The sequence below is a fragment of the Palaemon carinicauda genome, chromosome 5 (assembly GCF_036898095.1).
Source record: "Palaemon carinicauda isolate YSFRI2023 chromosome 5, ASM3689809v2, whole genome shotgun sequence".
Lineage (NCBI taxonomy): Eukaryota > Metazoa > Arthropoda > Malacostraca > Decapoda > Palaemonidae > Palaemon > Palaemon carinicauda.
Genome location: NC_090729.1, coordinates 144,857,734 through 144,877,739, shown reverse-complemented (window position 1 = coordinate 144,877,739; position 20,006 = coordinate 144,857,734).

The following is a 20,006-nucleotide window of genomic DNA, read 5'->3' as shown; positions in this document are numbered from 1 at the left end:
GCAGTCACGCCCAAAACATAGCCAACACGGTCGTAGGGCCTAAGAAGAAGAAAAAAAAAATTATATCGGATGATCCGTTGGTTTGATGGAGAGTTTAGCACAAAATTCTCATTTTAACAAAAATAGTTATATCAAGACTGTTTACATACAATCTCTCTCTCTCTCTCTCTCTCTCTCTCTCTCTCTCTCTCTCTCTCTCTCTCTCTCTCTCTCTCTCTCTCTCTTGGTGGCATAGTGAATAGTTAATGGAAATGTTCAAAAGCCTGAGTGACATTACAAGTATTATAATCATATTACGCTAAATACAAATCAGACCATAAACATTGGATTTAAACTAGAAACTGAATAATTACCTATTCAGGCTATAGTAAATATGGCCATGGGATTTCTCTTGACTGTATAAAGTTGCAAGTCGTAAGATAAATGCAGTTTTGCAACCACAGGGGCAATTCCAAATCCTGCTAGCCATTCTTGACTGTTATGGGTTCCAGAGCCGATGGAAGAAGGTGAATGGGTGTCCGGTGGATGGGCGGGGCAAAATTTTGTCAAAAGGTGTTTACATTGCTTACGTAATGAATGTTTTCGAATCTTGGCTCGTTATCACTGGCCATGGCGTCGGCTAGATAATTTTTACTCTATAAAAATTAAAACTATCGGGTTTAGGTTATTGAAAATGCTGACAAAATTTGTGTGGTTGTAAAATATACATATGTCAACTTTCAGCTACATCCGATGCCTTGATAAGGAGCAAAGTCCAAAAAACCGTGTTACAGAGGCCCTGAATCTCATAGTAGGTCATGAATGACCCTATTAAATTGTGGAGATGATCCGGATCCGGATCGGTTCCGGATTAAAGATCCAGATTTGCATTTTTCACAATTTTAAAAATAACTTCAAAATAAATTGACTCATTGGATATTCACCAAATTTTGACAATAGATAGATATCATACATCGGAAGAAATATTGAAATTTTGGAGGGGATGCGGTTCAAGATCACGATTCTGAATAACATTGCCCTTTTCACCATTTACTGTACAGTCATCATATGAAAAGCGGGAGGCGATGTCCTTGGACTTAAGTTAGATGTTGGCAATATTCATTGGCAGGGGTTTGAAATCGCTGATTATCATTATCATTATCATTATTATCATTACCATTGTCATTGTCATTGTCATTGCTTTACCAAAGACTAGAGAACAATGGTTTGGTTTTGGAGTGTCCTTCTTCTAGAAGAGCTGCTTCCCGTAGCCAAAGAGTCTCTTCTAACCTACAAGTGGAAAGTACCTACTGAACAGTTATAGTGCAGTAGTGGACCCATTAAATGAAAAAGAATCGTTTGGTTACCTTACTATTGTAAGCTGTATTAAGAAAGAGGAGAATGTAAATTAAGTGTCTCTTCTTTCATTACCAGTAGAAAGAAGCCAATGTACAATTTCAGTGCAGTAATTGACCCCTTGAATAAAGAACATTTCTTTAGTCATCTTAGTGCTGTTAGGTATATTAGGAAAGAGGAGAATATGTAAAGAACAGTCCAGACCGTTCGTTGTATGTGTAGGAAAAGGAAAAATGATCCGTATCAAGAGAGGGATCAAATTTAGTATTATCTGGACAGTCAAATAAACTGTTAGGCATTCGTAGGAGGAGTTCGATAAAGGAGAAACCTGAGACGACTAAATGGGAATATTTGAGATAAGGCATCAAAACTCTTCCGATAAAGGAGATGGATTCTTTATATCAACTTCGGTGATATGTTGATGTCTTATTGTAAATGTCTTCCCTACAGAGAGGCTTTGGCTTTGTTAGATAAAGTTAATCAGAGAGAGAGAGAGAGAGAGAGAGAGAGAGAGAGAGAGAGAGAGAGAGAGAGAGAGAGAGAGAGAGAGAGAGAGAGAGAGAAGGGGCAATTATGCTTAAGGATTTTACTGATTATTCCAGAAGCTTTGTGCTGAAAATTTCCCTGATGTTTGTAAATTAGTGATCAATGAACCGATACATAGTCGTAGGATACGTAACAACAAATTGCGGGTTAAATAACTTTGTATAAATTAATATCTTGATTTAGCTGACTGCTCAAATACCTATTATCGATTCTGAAAATTTTATTTACTTTGTGACCATCAGTACGACCATTTCTTTCACTGCTGTTGAAATTTTTTTGGATGTGGACGAGTATGGAATCCCAGGGAAGGGAGAGAATTCCAGATTCTGGAAGAATATGATACGTCGTACATTGTGTGTCTTCTGGAATTATGGTGTCCTGCTTGTATATTTTAAACTAAATATATCTCAGAAGTTTTGCGAATGATGGTTTACATTTTATGTTGGTATTACCTTGGAAAAGCTAAAAGAATGAACTATATTTGGGAATATATTATTATTATTATTATTATTATTATTATTATTATTATTATTATTATTATTATTATTATTATTATTATTATTGTTCTTGTTGTTGTTGTTGTTGCCGTAAGTTTGGAAAATAGAATGATACGCATCCAAGAGACCCAATAAGGAAATCAGGGAAGTGAAGGAAGGAAATGGAGTAGTTAAGAATAAACTAGAATGACGAATAACAAAAAATAGAGCAAATTGAGAAAAATATCCACATTGAATTTATAAGTAACAGATAAACTATGAAATGAGAGTTGTCCTCCTAGTCACAAATGTCGCTTGAACTAAGTTAGAACTTTTAAATTCCACTCATTCGCCATGTTTGTAGTCCCACTCGTTGGAATACTTTTTATGTTCCACCGATTCAACTATTTGGTTAGGAATGTCAGGTCACACTCGAATTAAAAACTTCTAGAATTCTATAATATTGAGTTCATTAACTGCATACCTAGCATTACGAAGTGGATAATATATTCTGGAATACATAAATGAACTGAATGGTAAGCATTAAGGAAAATCTTCCAAAGCATACGAAATGAGCCCATTGGTCGTCGCTGTCTGAGATTTATATCCAGGTTAGAAATACAGATTTGTAAAGACCAGTGTTTGTTTAACAACTAAGTTGAGAATTTAAAATTTGTTCTAAAGATAGACAGGTCCACAAAAAATAAACAGTTTTTTGGGCTCTGGCCATGTCATCCTGATGGAAGTTCCTTTATTAGTAACTTCCTAGGTTATATTTGACTACAGTGATTATATCCCAGAGAATCTACCAAAGGTATCCAGAATTCTAACTCCTAGAGCGAATATCCCTTAAAATTGGATATCGCGTAATCAGAGGACGTATTCTTGACACGTCTCATAGCTATCTACACCCCTAATAGCGTTTCCACTTCGAGGGGAAAAGGTGGCAAGAGTATATGAGAGGCAACGCTCTCGACACTCCTACTGTACTGTAAATAGTGCGCCGAATCGCCACCGCGAGGCGCCATCAAGCCATTCTTTCTCTTGTAGCTTCGTTGACCGGTGTTATCCTGTGTTATCTCTCGCTATTTTGGAGTTATTTGTCGCTATGATGTCTTCACCAGCCTCATCAGCTTGTGGAAAGTTAAGTAATATCTTTGAATTGTGTAAATGTAAGCTCTTGCTAGTTTTACTCTTCGATTGAGATCGTAATTAAAGTAACAAGAGCTGTTGCCAGCCAGATGGCGTCATGATCGCGGTCGTTCTTCCTGTACATCTAGTTAGCCAGAACGACTTTCCCGGCATTATTTGCTTTAATAACTTTAGCTATTTAGTATTTTAGCTAGGGATTTTTATATTATGTCATTGTTGTCGTGGATTTGGCTTCCTAGCCTAGGCACCTACACACTTCATGCATGATATAACCATCCTGGTAAAGTTTTATTGAAGCTCAGGCAATATTTTATACAATTAAGATATTACTGCATAGATTTTCCTCTTCCAAGATAGTATACAAAAGAGTTTCGCTGAACGAATCTCTATGCTCCTAGACTTAATAGCCTAGGGGCTTTAGTATATTTTCATCCATGCCCCCAATTGCTCTTGTATTGTCTTCTAAGGTAAGGATGATGCCTCCTATACCTTCTAAGTCGATACCAATCTCTTGGCGAGATTTAAGAGCAATTCCCTTTCCCTCTGAGAAGCCTAGGCTACCCTCAGTTAGCTTTGCTGTGAACTGAGTTTTGGCAAAGTTTACTGGGGTGTTTTGTTTCTTTCTCTTAACCACTGAGTCGGTTTTTGAGTTAGAACGGGACATCAGAGTAAAGTCTGTGTTAGGCATCTTACTGTTCCGGTGAAATGATTTCCCAAGTCAAGTTAAGTTGTTTATACAGGAGGCTAGGCCTCCCTAGACCATACGTGGAGGTTTTTGTTTTACAATTCCTCCTTCCTCGGTCTAGCAGACAGTCCTGTGCTGGTGGATCTTAGACCGAAGAAATGATTTCTTCATTGTCTAAGATACCTGGTACGAGATTCTGTTCTCTTGCGAGATTGTGTCCTATGGCCGCTTTCTCACGTGACTAACCCAACCGGGGGAAATGATTTCCCCTACTTGAGGTTACCTTATGAGATCAGAATCCTTCAAGTTGGGTAATGCCTTCGGGTATTACCTTACTTATAGGACTTTTCCCCCTTCCCGCTTTCCCTTTTGTGATGAATGAACCATCACCCTCCCTGGCCATCATTCTACTTTTGACCCTAAGGGTAATCTATAGAACTGGCCTGAGGTTCCCTGGCCTGAGGTTCCCTGTCTGCTGCCGGCCGGGCCGGCTGCCGGCAGGTACCCTCATAATCATTAGAGTGTTCTTCAGTCCTCCCTTGGACTGCCTTCCATAGCCCATATGGATGGGATATGGTTGGGTGTAAGCCCGAATATAATTCCCCCTTCCGCTTGAACCCTCATTCGGGATGTAGGTCGGCAAGGCTGAGCCTTTGCCTTCCTCCATCCTCTCTCTTTTTCTCTACCTTTCCTTATACTGGGCCGGCCGCCGGCAGCTCATAGCTGTTGGCGGCCATGTTGGTTGTCTGTCGGTCGGCAGTTACTCTGCCGTCACTTAGCGGGGGTGTCGCTGAGCGATAACCCAACGACAATAAACATACTATGACCAGTGGCCGGCAACTAAGTCGTCGGCCAGCAGTCGGCCACCCAAAGTATAGATCTGAAGACAGTAACTGCCTTCAGTAGCCCGGAATAGGCCGGCATATGTCGGCAAGGCCGGTATATGAAGCCAGGCCCGGCATATGTTGGTAGGCCCGGCATGTGCCGCAAGTCAGTGCTGTAGCGCAAAAGAAGTTTTTTCCAACCTACAAGGTGCTTCATGGGCAGCCTATTGTAAGACCTTCACATATAAGAGAATGATCCTCTCTACCACTTAATGGTTATCAACCATTAATTTACCCCCGATATTGAACCTGGGACATTGTGTTAAGAAGACACTTTATATCAAAGGATATTATCTTCCCATACAAAATTCATTAAGAATATCTTGTTCAATATTGGAGGAGGTCATAGCAATGGGCTGGACAGGAAACACAAGTAGGTGTCTTTCCTATTTTCTAGCTTACTCTATCCACGCTAATATTTAAAAAAAAGAAAAAAAAAATATGTATGCTGAAATCTGAGAATTTCACCGAATACTTATATGCTTTCTTTCTTTACAGGAGGAGCATCCTAAGTGCGGGAACAGCTTTTGCAGGGTCCGTAGCAATAACTTCTACGGCCATGACGTGTGCAGGGCCCATGCTCGCTGCGCAGTCACCCAGGGGGCTCTCAAGTACTGGGACCCACAGGTATGTACCATTTGTGACAAACTGGTGAAAGAGGCTTTTGATGATCAAAAGTCTACTGAGTCAAGGGATGCAGCAAGGGACATGCTGCGAAAATGGGTCAGGGGTTTTCAGAAGAACACCTCTGGCCCATACCTTCCTAATGAGAGGATGAGGGACTGTCTTTTCCCTAGGGCATCTGCGGATGCAATCATTCCCAAGGCTCAACCTGAGATTCCCCTAGTACAGATTCCGATGGAATCTGTTGTTTCGGACGCCTTGAAGGGCATCCATTTAGATGACACCATGTCGGTTGTCTCAGAGGAGACTGAGAACGATCTCCTACTGGAAGAACTGAAGCAGAAGGATGACATACCTCCTGAGGCTGAAGTCGATAAGACCGAAACAATTTCAGTATCTTCAGCCACGGTGACTGAGCCGGTGCCTTCGACTTCATCTACTTTACCCCAGCTAGATTCCATCACGAGTATGTTGCACTCGCTGCTGTCTATGGTGCAGGACATTCAGAAGAAATCGTCCGAGAAAGAAGCTTCTCTTCGGATGGAAATGCATTAGCTGGTTGCAACACGTTTAGCCCCGAAGAAGCTAAACGTCAAGGATCTCCCCTTTTTCTCTGACGTTAACCCTTGGATATATGCAGAGCATATGCCAATGTCAGGGGGGGGGGAAGATCTTCCTCTTGGAGAAACTGTGCACTGTACCAGTAGAGGAAATTAAGTTTTGGCCCAGCAAAGGGGCCTACCCAGACTGCTAAGTCCGTCTAAGGACGGAACTACATCCAAGGAGGAAACAGAGCCGAAGGAGATAATTGTCCTCAAACTCTCTAAGGCTCAGGCCTTATATACAACCACCTTGAAAGAGAGGGCCTTTACTAGTTCCAAGGTGCCGGCTCTCAGCAAAAAGCACACGTCCTTTATTGCTGACCCCAAACGTGCCTTCCCTTATATGGACAAAGGGTTTAAGGCAGCCTTAAAGGCAGTTGAAGCAGGGAAACCTTGCCCTACACTGGAGGAGTGTAGACCATTTTCCTTTGCTTTTCCATCAGATGATAAAGTTGGGAAGCTGGGGGCAGATATTCCGTTGACGAGGGTCCCCAGCCGAAGAATGAATCAAAACGACCAAGAGTGCTCTCTCGGCCTAGAAAACAGTAACAGCTTCCGTGGCCACGGTGCCCCAGATGGTGGCACATCCAACCACCACCTTCCAACTGGTGCCTCAAACGCTGGCGACCCAATTGCTGGTATTCAGCCCAGTCTTTGAAAGCCAATCGACGACTCTTAGACCAAAGTCTCGAGGTTCCTTTCGAGGGTCCTTTAGATGCCCCTTCAGAGGTAGGGGTAACAAAGGTGGACGTGGCCAAGGAGGCAAGTCCTCCAACCAGCACTCCAAGTGAGATGCTACCGGTAGGAGGGAGACTTCTCCTCTTCCGGGATTGTTGGACCTTCGATCCCTGGGCCCACAGCCGAATCAAGAACGAACTAGGGTGGAGTTAGAGCTCAACTCCACCAAACTTTCCTCAATTCTTCCAGCACTTATCCCCCATTCTGGAAGAATATGTTCAGGAACTCCTGAACAAAAGAGTTATACGGAAGGCAAAGTCCATCAGATTCCAAGGAAGGCTGGTTTGTGTTCCGAAGAAGGATTCGAAAAAGCTCAGAGTTATTCTGGATTTATCACCACTCAACAAGTTCATAGTGAACCACAAATTCAGAATGCTGCCGATTCAACACATAAGGACCCTTTTGCCCAAACAGGAATACACAGTCTCCATAGACATGACGGATGCGTACTGGCATGTTCCAATCAATCGTCAAGTTTCCCCCTACCTAGGGTTCAAACTACAGAAAACAAAGTACATTTTCAGAGCCATGCCCTTCGGTCTAAACATAGCCCCAAGGGTATTCACCAAGCTTGCGAATGCAGTCATTCATCAACTACGCCTAAAGGGGATCTAGGTAGTAGCCTACCTGGACGACTGGCTGGTGTAGGCAGCATCCGAGGAAGAGTGCAGGCAAGCCTCCAAGCAAGTGATCCAGTTCCTGGAACACTTAGGATGCAAGATCAACTTGGAAAAGTCTCGTCTATCTCCAACTCAAAAGTTCCAGTGGCTGGGCGTCCACTGGGATTTACAGTCACACTGCCTTTCCATTCCATCAGAGAAGAGGAAAGAGATAGCAGGATCTGTCAAGAGACTTCTTCAATCCGACAGGATATCAAGAAGGCAACAGGAGAGAGTGTTGGGGTCCCTCCAGTTTGCCTCAGTGACAGATCCAATATTGAAAGCATAATTAAAAGATGCATCAGGAGTTTGGAGAAACTACGCATCAAACGTTCGAAGAGATCTACAAAGACCGATTCCAAATCGTCTGCGATCACTACTCAAACCATGGTCAGAAGCCAAGAACCTGAAGAGCAAGGCACCTCTGAAACCACCTGCACCGGCAGTCACCGTTCACACAGATGCCTCAAAAGAGGGGTGGGGAGGTCACTCTCATCATCGGAGAGTCCAGGGAACCTGGTCTCCCCTCTTCAAGACCTTCCACATCAATTTTCTGGATGCCATGGCGGTTCTTCTCTCTCTGAAGAAACTGGAACTTCGCTGCTCAATCCACATCTGTCTGGTTCTAGACAGCGAAGTTGTAATGAGATGCCTAAATCGACAAGGCTCGAGATCGCCTCACATAAATCAAGTGATACTGGCCATCCTCCGTCTAGCAAAGAAGAAGAGATGGCACTTGTCAGCAGTCCACCTTCAAAGGTTCCGCAATGTGACAGCGGACGCTCTATCCAGGGTCAACCCGATAGAATCAGAATGGTCCCTAAACGCAAAATCATTCTCCTTCATATTACGCAAAGTCCCAGGACTGCAGATAGATCTCTTTGCAACGAGCGACTACCAGAAGCTACCCCGGTATGTAGCCCCGTACGAGGATCCTCTAGCGGAAGCGACAGACGTAATGTCCATAGATTGGAACAGGTGGTCCAAGATCTACCTGTTCCCTCCAACCAACCTTCTGCTGAAAGTCCTTGACAAATTGAGATTTTTTCGAGGGATAGCAGCAATAGTGGCCCACAAGTGGCCCAACAGTGTTTGGTTCCCTTTGATAACGGAACTACGCCTGAAGCTGATCCCGTTGCCAGAACCAGTTCTGACTTCAGCTTTTCAGGGGAGAGACGTCTGGTTCAACGTTATCCTTGAAAAAGTTAAGGGCGAAAATCACCTATTTTATACGCAGACGGATTCAGACAGTACACACGCAGGTCATGATCCGAGAAAAGTTGCCTAGTCTCTGAATTTCTTTCAGACGATGTCGTTTGAAAGCCTTCGTCCTTATACTGGATGGAAGTCATCCAGAGTTTTTCTTCAAACACTATGAGAAGCAATTACAAGAAATAAAATTTCATGTGGTGGCGGCAGGCAGTGTTATAAAACCTGCCGCTTGATTACTGCGAAGAACAGTGCACTAATTGGGACTTTTAGTGAAGGGTGAACATGATAAACTCGTAAGACATATCATGTTGATATTGTGTTTAGTGATAACACTATAGACTGTTCTCTCTACACAGGTGACATTAAGCATAATAGACTGACACAAGTGCCAGACATACTTATATGCACAGTGTTCCTAGTAACAACAGAATACATAGTGAAATTTTATACTTCCCTTAGAGTGGCTAATGTTTTCCTTTTCAGGTGAAACTTATTTCAATTCTGTTATTACTATTTATGCTTTTATGCAGAATTGTTCTGCATAAGATGTAATTGAATACAACCATGATTTCTATTTTTGTAATAAACAATAGAAGGAATCTTTGCGTCTCTTTCGCCTCAAACATTCTAGATTAAGAATAAAGTCAGAGCATCCTTGATTCTTTTAATATTTAAGAAAATATTGGGGAACCAAGGTTAAGACTATTCCAAGCAAACAGGTAAGAACTGATTGTACTAAACTGTTTATTTTACTGAACTAAGGTTTCCTACACGTATATAAACCTGTCTGTCTCTTTTCAGTCAGACTTGGGAGGTATCAGTAACCTATACAGAGATATACCATCTAAGTACAAACTATACTTTATGTATATGATGACAGTAATATACAAACTGTTAGCTAGATTGTTCCTTGAAACTCACAATCCTCGGGTTTTTTCCTAGAGTCTACCCAGATTCTTCCCTGTAGGGGGCAGGAAGAGCTGACATAGTTTATGATCAGTTAATTGATGTAAAACGGTAACATCAAGTGTCTCTAGGTCTAGAAGACCAAATAGGAAATATTTATCTCGAGATAACGGCACTATTGAAAATCCACAGATACATTAATGCTCTGGTAAACTTCCATCAAGACGACGTGGTCTGAGCCCAGAAAACGGATTTTGAAGTGAAGCGAAAAATCTATTTTTGGGTGAGGTAGCCATGTCCACCTGATGGACCCACCCTCTTTTTGACAAAAGGATAATGAATCCCTCCCTATGGTACTGTATCTGGAACACCTACAAAGCTACAAAGAATGGCTTGGTGGCACCTCGCAATGGCGATTCGGCGCACTATTTACAGTACATTAAGAGTGTCGAGAGCGTTGCCTCTTTAACGACTCTCCTATATTCTTGCCACCTTTTCCCCTCGAAGTGGAAACTCTATTAGGGGTGTAAATAGCTATGAGACGTGTCAAGAATACGTCCTCTGATTACGCGATATTCAATTTTAAGGGATATTCACTCCAGGAGTTAGAATTCTGGATACCTTTGGTAAATTCTCTGGGATATATCACTGTAGTCAAATATAACCTAGGAAGCTACTAATGAAGGAACTTCCATCAGGACGACATGGCTACCTCACCCAAAAATAGATTTTTCGCTTCGCTTCAAAATCCGTTTTATGTGCAACTGAATAAGAGACAGGCCAAATATCTTTCCCAAGTGCTATTCTAATAGCAAGAATGACATTTAGAAGTTTAAATGTTTTGCATGTAATTAAGGAAACATTGTCGATGACAAGACCCGCATCTGGGTGGTCGAATATCCTACATGAATTAGTAATCACACGTTGTGTTTTCTTAAGTTTTAACACCAACCTGATTAATTTGCCCGATACAATAATTCCAGTTAGATTTAAGTTTAGAGGGATGCAGGTGGAAATTTTGATCATGAAAACGCATGACTTGTCTTTCATATATCGTTTAAGAGAATAAAGAATCATGAGATAACTTTAAAAGAAGAAAACAATTGTGACGTAAATCATCATCTTTAGAAGCTGTGAGTCATAACTTCCCAAGTATATAATTCAAAATCTTGATGGACCTTTTTTAATTGGTTGCTGATGATGAGTGCTATAAACCTAAAAATATCTGATGATCAGACTCACCCAACAGTTCATGGATATGATTTAGATAAAGATTTGTTGATTTTCTGATAGTGCGTGGCATTGGTTGCAATTATTCTGCCTGCATTATTCTATGAGTATTTCAGTTGAATTTTGCCATTTCACCATATTTTTCATGGCTGCTACTTAATGTATGAAATGGTTTAACAACATTTAATGTATGAAATGGTTTAACAAAGAAGCTCATTCAATATAACAAGAAATTATAAAAAAATTGATGTAAAACCGTTGTACCAAGCATACATTTTTCATGGCAAAGTCGTGTTTAGAAAATATCTAACTGTGGCAAAATAAGTTGCTTTCGTAATTTTTATTTTCAAAATTAATGGCTATTTGTAAAATATATATGTACAATACTGAACCAATAAGTTTTATTTATGAAATACTAGGCTATTTTAGGTAACTATAGTCAGTCCTTGTGAAGTTTACCCTTTATACCATGCTTCAGAAAATACATAAATTTCCATATTTTTTCCCACTTCCGATAACAAAAAGCTAAATTACACATATTTCAGGATTCTTGTCAGCGTGGGAGCATCCCGACAATGAAAGAAAACATTCTAAACTGTTATTTGATAATCAATAACAAGGTGTCTGACAAAGGCTGCCACCAACTAAAAAAATTTGGATAACCAGGTGAGAGACTTGAACATTTTCATTCAGAAAACTAGATAATTAATTAATTAATCCTTTGGTCTTTTTCCACCTAGTTTTTACATTCTTTAATTATACCTTACTTCCATTTGAATCATCGATGTAGAAACGCTTCCTTAATATAAACCGAATGATACTTGAGTAGATACTTAGTGAGTTTGGTAAGCTACACAGAAATAATATAAGGTTGAAAATTATGTCAACATCACAAAAACAATATTTCATATACATTTCATGTCATAGATATTACGGAACTGAAAGATTTCGAACGGCCTTCATGCTTTTGGCCATCTAATATGGTACTTCAATGGCTTCAAATTCCCATATCTAATATACAGAAGTCGTGAACACTTGAGTGGGCAGAATTGGTTGGTTACTCATACCATTATCCTTAGAATTAAAACTTTTTTCGCTTTCTTTTCTAATCTTCTTGAAACGACAACTTAGCCTCCTTTCGAGGAAGGATGTCATCCCTTTTCAAGGTAGTTTTACCTTATCCGTCACTGAGTTTGAATTTGAAAGATAAAGATGTTAATATTGTCGTGATGTACTGGCAGTCTAGCCAAGAAGAAACCACCGCAACATGGTTGTTAACCAATGGGCTTTGCCTTTACCGTTCCGGCACCATATTCTCCAAACGGGAAAATGCGTTTGATGATACACTGCATATATATATATATATATATATATATATATATATATATATATATATATATATATATATATATGTATGTGTGTGTGTGTGTGTGTGTGTGTGTGTATATATATATATATATATATATATATATATATATATATATATATATATATATATATATATATATATATATACAGTATATACAAATATTCTATATGGCCAAACCCCAGGCATGAATAAGGAAATATCTGAGGCCTCTATCATGCAGTTGATTAGAAAAGGTTTCATTTCTTGTTGTTTTTATAGGTATGTATGTATGTATGTATGTATTTATTTATATATATATATATATATATATATATATATATATATATATATATATATATATATATATATATATATATATATATATATACATATATAAACTGTAATGGAGTGACAGAGATTCATTAATTTCATATGTAGTTGCTTATTTGTTTTTTATTTCATTTTAATAGAGACTCCAATATTATTCAGGCATCAGTAATTTATTTCAGAATACGGTATTCGTAATATCAGTGTACACCTGATTTTTCTGCGAATTGAAAAGATTTGCAAAATTAAATCCTGTAATATCAGTCGCATTAGAATGATATTAATGAATATAAATTGTTTTTGCAGATAGGGCAATTTCCTTTTGAATAGCGAAAATCTAGATTGAAATGTATTAGTTTACACTTCATAATAATTTGCATTCATTTAGTATTATTATTATTATTATTATTATTATTATTATTATTATTATTATTATTATTATTATTATTATTATTATTATTATTATTATTATTATTGTCATCATCATCAGCATCATTATCATTATCATTATTAGCTAAGCTGTTATCCTATTTTTAAAAGCTGGATGCTCCAAGCACAAGGGCTCTAACAAGGAAAGCAGCCCAGTAAAGATAGGAAATACGGAAATAGATAAGCTGTTTATCAAGTAATAATTGAAAGATATAAAATATCCTTTGATCAGTGATAACGTTTAAATAGATCTGGCCTATATAAACTATGAAAAGAGACCTTTGTCAACTCGTTTAAAAATAAAGCATTTGCAGCAAGTTTCAAATGATCAAGTTTAAAGGTTTAAAGGCCACTCAGGAATGGCTGAGGCCAAGGACAGTGATATTACCCTAGCAAGCAGGACAATTCCCTAGAAACCGACCATATATACCTATGATCAGCGCCCAAGCACCCTTTCAACCCAAGCTAGGACCTGGCAATGGCTACTGATTACTCAGCAGATAGACCTATAGGCTCCCCCAAGGATGGTAAGTTTGCAAGCACTAAAAGAACTAACGAGTCTGAGTGGGACTCTAACTCCAGTCTCGGGATCACCAGGCAGAGATCTTACCATTCAGGCCAGAATAATTTAGTCGCCAGATTCTGAAAATCACTCCATAGTCTTGTCAGAGTTGGAATAAAACTCCTAAAATACTGAGCAGTTATGAATTTATGATGAAGAAGGTAACATGGTTAAAATTGAGTGCATACCTAGTACTAGGTACTGTATGGTACAGTATTAGAAGATCTGAATGCAAAGGATGGTCAGAATAATGAAAAATCTTACGCAACATGCACAAAGAACTAACTGTACGACGGTGCCAAATATTGATATTCAGATCAGAAATAAGGAATTGAATGGTCCACAAGGTTTTGTCCAATAAATTAAGACGAGATTTAGCAGGTGAAGACAAGATAGAAGATCAATACTCGAAACAAGGTAGAATGAAAGAATTAAAATATAACCTCAAGATAGAATTATCACCGAAAATCTTAATGACTTTCCCAATGTGATAATTGTTTGTTCTCAAAAGTAAAATTGCATCCAAGAATTACACTTAGAATTTTCAATGAGTTGTATATGGTTAAAGAAACATTGCCGATGCAAAGATCTGGATGCTGAGGAGCCACTGTCCTCGACCTATCTTCAATCATACTTTGAGTTTGTTAGGCTTCGCCTTCATACCCCATAATTAACACCATGGACTAGTTTTAGCTAGATCTCTATTAAGCTATGCAGGAGGCACAATTCTACATCCTGGGAAAAGAAAAGCTAGCACAATATAAAAAGCAGTTTGATGCATCAACTGTAGTCTGTAAATTGCATGAACCCAGGGTTTTCATCTGAGGGAAATATCGTCAACTGAGTAGCATGGATAGTTTCAATTCTACGTCAATTTTCCAAAACGTACGAATGAAGTTAAAGTTTTCACCCATATATGTCTGTGCCTATGTTTACCCGTCTTCAAAATATCTCGACAATGAAAAACATGATATTGAGAAAACTTGATGCAAACATCATTGGAGAACATAATAAGGAAATTCTCTTTAAAAGTGATGACAACCCTGCTTCGAGAAGAACCTAATTATGTGATTCAAGAAAATTAAAACCGAAAAGATTTTAATTCTAGGGTTGAAGGTAAGAATACCCAACCAATCCGGTTCGCTCAAATGTTCATGACTTCTACTTACTATGTAAGTGATTCAGAAGCCCTCGAAGTACCACACTGGAGGGCCAAGAGCATGAGGGTAGAAATTTCTATGGAATATTATTATTTTGAACCTCGTCTAATCACTGTGTAGTTTAAAAAAAAAAAAAAAAAAAAAAAAAAAAAAAAAAAAAAAAAAAAAAAAGGACTACAAAAACTGAATTGATCGAAAAAATTTTTTTATTAATTCAGTATTATCTCCATATACTAGCCCATACGTTGACAATATCAATGGTACCTACAATGATGAACCACTTGTTCGGCAACAAATGACTATTGTCCTATGAATCAGAAATCTACAGCAATTGCCAAAGGTAATAATCGCTTCAGCAGGCTATCGTGCAAGTTATAGAAAGTAAAAGAAAACTCAGTTCATAGGTAATACCTATCAACGAAAAAACTTGAAAAACCCTGAAAGAAAAAATAAAACTCCTTTATCCCCGGCTATGGCAGCATTTTTCGGCAGCTGCTTCAATAGTTGACATTCAGGATTATTTAGCACCAGTATATTTTATGCAATGGATGGGAATGAAGAGCTGATGTGGCTCTCTTAGGTTATCAGCTCTATGAGTATGTGTAACACCAGGGTTATTCCGGCGATCTGACAGAGGATATTTCACTACGTGCTGTGTTATCATTAGACAAAGGTCATGTGCTGAAGAGTACCATAGCTAATGGGACGGGAGCTTTTTGAAAATGCTCCCCGGGCCGCCAAAGTAGAATCAGAAAATAAAAATATATATAAGAATAGATTTAAAAAGAGCACTAACTCGCTAGGGTAAGAGTGTGTGAGGCCCTCTTTACTAACCCAGGCCCCAGGGCCCCAAATTTCTAGCAACGCCCTTGTGCAAAAAGGAGAATAATACAGGTCCTATTAATAAGGAGAGAAAGGAGATTAGCAGTAACGATCATCTCTTCCTTAAGCATTACTAAGCGTTATCTATATTACCGAAACAATGTTTTTTATTATAATCAAATTATTTCAGAAATCGGATAACTGATAAACGTTTTCTAATGAAATAAATATGAGTATAAGAGTATAAGTTGCCGGATAACTAGTTATGCTTATATTTTCCTCAACAATAATAATCGTATTTTATCTATATGCTGCATAAAAATAAATCTTTCCTAATTATTTCAAGAAAAATTATCAAAAGAAGATACAGCAGTCTTCCCCTTTTTACGGGCTACCAACGCAAGAGGCCGTGTCTTGCATACGACAAGGCAATCTAAAACGAACGAACGAAATTCCCATTTGATGTTTGGTCATTAAGATACTTCACAATGAACTATAGTTCAAATTCACGGGCATAAAGATTCGTAAACTTCTATGCTGTATACTCGTTAATCTATTTTTCTGAAGTAAATGAAAAGAAAAAAAAGTTGAACAAACGAAATTTAGTAATTAATTTCACCGTAGTTGATCTATCTAAGGTTCGAAGAATAAAGTTATTAACGATGAGATTAACACAAGACATTATTGTTATATCCGTAAGCGTTGCTAAAGAGATTCCAGTAACCGTGAAATACTCATTAATTGGCTTTTCTCAACAAGACAATCAACTCCTCTTGATTATAATAGAATTAGAGGATGATGGGTAAAACTCAGCCAAGTGAAGCCGCTTTTAATATCTGTTATTCTAGCCTGCTGCTTGGTTAATGTATACAACAACAACAACAAATACAGCCGTTCATTAAGCCAATCTTGCACGTGCTGTTGTGACTTGAATGTCAAGCTCCTTCCTGTTCAATGTCTCCATCGTTTACCTAACCTATTTTAGGGTTGTCACTCTTTCTTACCCTCCCCACCACCATCACATTGGAATTATAAACTATTTTCTATTTTTTTTTCACCCGTGCTAACTGCCTAAAATCTCTCTGACCCGCTCTTTCCTTTACGCCTACCTTCTTATCACTTCACCTACGGATCTCCATGTTTATCATGATCAAATTCTTCTTATCCTACATCTGTTATACCAGCAATTGATCCCAAAGCTTCAGACTCTCTTCTTTCACATACATTTCCCACTCATACTTCAACCACATAGGGAACAGTTTGATCGACTATCCCTTAGCTTCCATAGACAATATGACTCATAATGAATTTTTCCCATATCCAACTATTTTTTTTCACCTGTCACGTGCGTTATGTAATCACACACACACATACACGCACACATATATATGTGTGTGCAATTGTGTGTATGTGTGTATTTGTGTATATATACATACATATATATATATATATATATATATATATATATATATATATATATATATATATATATATATATATATATATATATATATATATATATATATATATATATATATATATATATATATAACCATTTAGAAGAAAAATAAAAACAAAATGCTACAAATAGCTTTCTAAACTATAACATATGCCAAATAACTTTTGTTCTTTGCCTTCTTTCTATATATATATATATATATATATATATATATATATATATATATATATATATATATATATATATATATATATATATAAATATTTATATATATATATATATATATATATATTTATATATATATATATATATATATATATATATATATATATAAATATATATATATGCATATATATATATATATATATATATATGTAAATATATAAATATATGTATAGATGTATTTATATATAAATATATGTATATATAAATATATGTATATATATATATATATATATATATATATATATATAAAATATATGATATATATATATAATATATATATATATATATATATATATATATATATATATATATATATATATATATATATATATATATATATATATATATATACTGTATATCTCTGCTTTTTCGTGCATTGCCCCCATTGCCTTCACCCTATCCTGTCATTACAAAATCGGCACCTCGGTGCATTACAGCAAATGAAATCATCTTCGTTAGAGGTGATCCGTTCGGTGCCCTAATCTGAGTGACTGACGCCAATTATGACGCTTCGGCGAACTGTCAAGTCTAATGCTTCCTTAATTGCCTGTCTTCTCTGGCTAAGACGGATGCGGTATCTGCAGTGATATCACCGTTGTGCCCGAACAAGATAGACTTGAACGCTTGAGTAAGTAAAAGAGAATTCTTGGAAAACTTGAGTATATCGACAAATGTACATGAGAATGTACATGAGAAAATAAGACATTTCTTGTGTATAGCGTGAAATGATATATGACATTGTTCATATTGTAACGCTAGAGTTAATAGAGACTGAAACGGTTAAACAAACGGACTTGGTCTGTTAAGCAGACTGGAAGGTTTGAGCAAGTAGACTGGTAAGTTTGAGCAAGTAGACTGGTAATTTTGAGCAAGTAGACTGGTAAGTTTGAGCAAGTAGACTGGAATGCTTGAGTAAGTAGACTGGAATGCTTGGATACTGTTCATATTGTAGCGCTAAAGTGAATAGAGACTGAAACAGTTAAACAAACGGACCGGATCTGTTGAGTAAGCAGACTGGAATGCTTGAGATGATACTGTTTATAATGTAACGCTACAGTGAATAGAGACTGAAACGGTTAAACAAACTGGATCTGTTGAGTAAGCAGACTGGAATGTTTGAGCAAATAAATTGGAATGTTTGAGCAAGTAGACTGGAATGTTTGAGCAAATAGTAGACGGGATTGCTTGTTTAAGTAGAGTTGAATAACATTATATATTTTCTAGATTCACAACAATGCAATGGGGTGAATAACTAGACTCGGACGCTTAAAACAAACAACTGGAACTGGTGAGAGAGTAAACTTGAATTTTATGCACTTTTATAGTGGAACAATATAGCAAAAAGGCAGGCAATGCTAATTATGTAGTCTAGACTGGCATGCTGAAATATAGACTGAAAAACTTGAAAATTCTGTAGAAACTGTAAAGTTTAGTGAATATACTGCTGACAGACTTCAGGGAACATATTAAACGCACGAGTAAGTAAACAAAGTTTTGGAGAAAACAGGGTAAAATGCTTGATTAAGGAGAATGGAACAATAGAATTGATAAAATAGTCCTCAAGTTTATAGACTAAAACAGCTCATATGATAGATGAAAACATTTTTTTCTAAACAATATATTGGAAAGCATGATAGTAAAAGACTTGAGTGAGTGTCCTGAATCGTTTCAGATGATAGACTGGCGAGTAATCAATCATCTATGACTAATATTCAGTAACGTCACTTATTTTTTTCTAGTTTAACTAAATGGTTAAATGAAAATGATATTGCTAAGAAAAAGAGCATTAATAACCTTCTGGCACCTCCGCCGTTATTCGGAAAAGCGTGTGAATAATCAGTGGAGTGTTTGAATAAATTGTTTAAATATTAAGTTGCTTTGCTAGTGAAAGGAAGTAGATCTCAATTACTTCTCATTATAAATAGCTATATATCTCTTTTTTTCTATCAAAGTATCTCTCTATCTATCTATCCATCTATCCATATATGCATTTATATGAATATCTATATATACAATGTTTAACATGTATGCTTGTATGTACGCATACAGGAATTAAAAATCCTTGAACATACTTAGAGCTGAAATGTTGGTGTATATAAGGAAAAGTAAGCTTAAAATTCCTATGCGTCTATATATATATATATATATATATATATATATATATATATATATATATATATATATATATATATATATATATATATACATATATATATATATATATATATATATATATATATATATATATATATATATATATATATATATATATACAGTATATATATAAATGTATACATATGTATATATATTTAATGTGTGTGTAGATGTGTGTGTATCGTCAAGATAAATTATCTGTTCAAATAACTGAAAATAAAATATCAATAAATCTTGAAATAAATAAAGATGATTCGCTAAATAACCTTTCAAGCACCTACCTTCTTAGAAATAAGCAAACCACGAACTACGAATGAAGAATTTCTAAAGAATATATACCTTGGAAAAATTTCTCGGAAGTGATGCAAATTTGAGGCCGATCCTGAAATGAAAATTGACGGGGAGAAAAACAACGAAGATAAGTTTATCATTCGGAGGATCTACAAAGTTAGGGCATTTTTTTAGGAAATG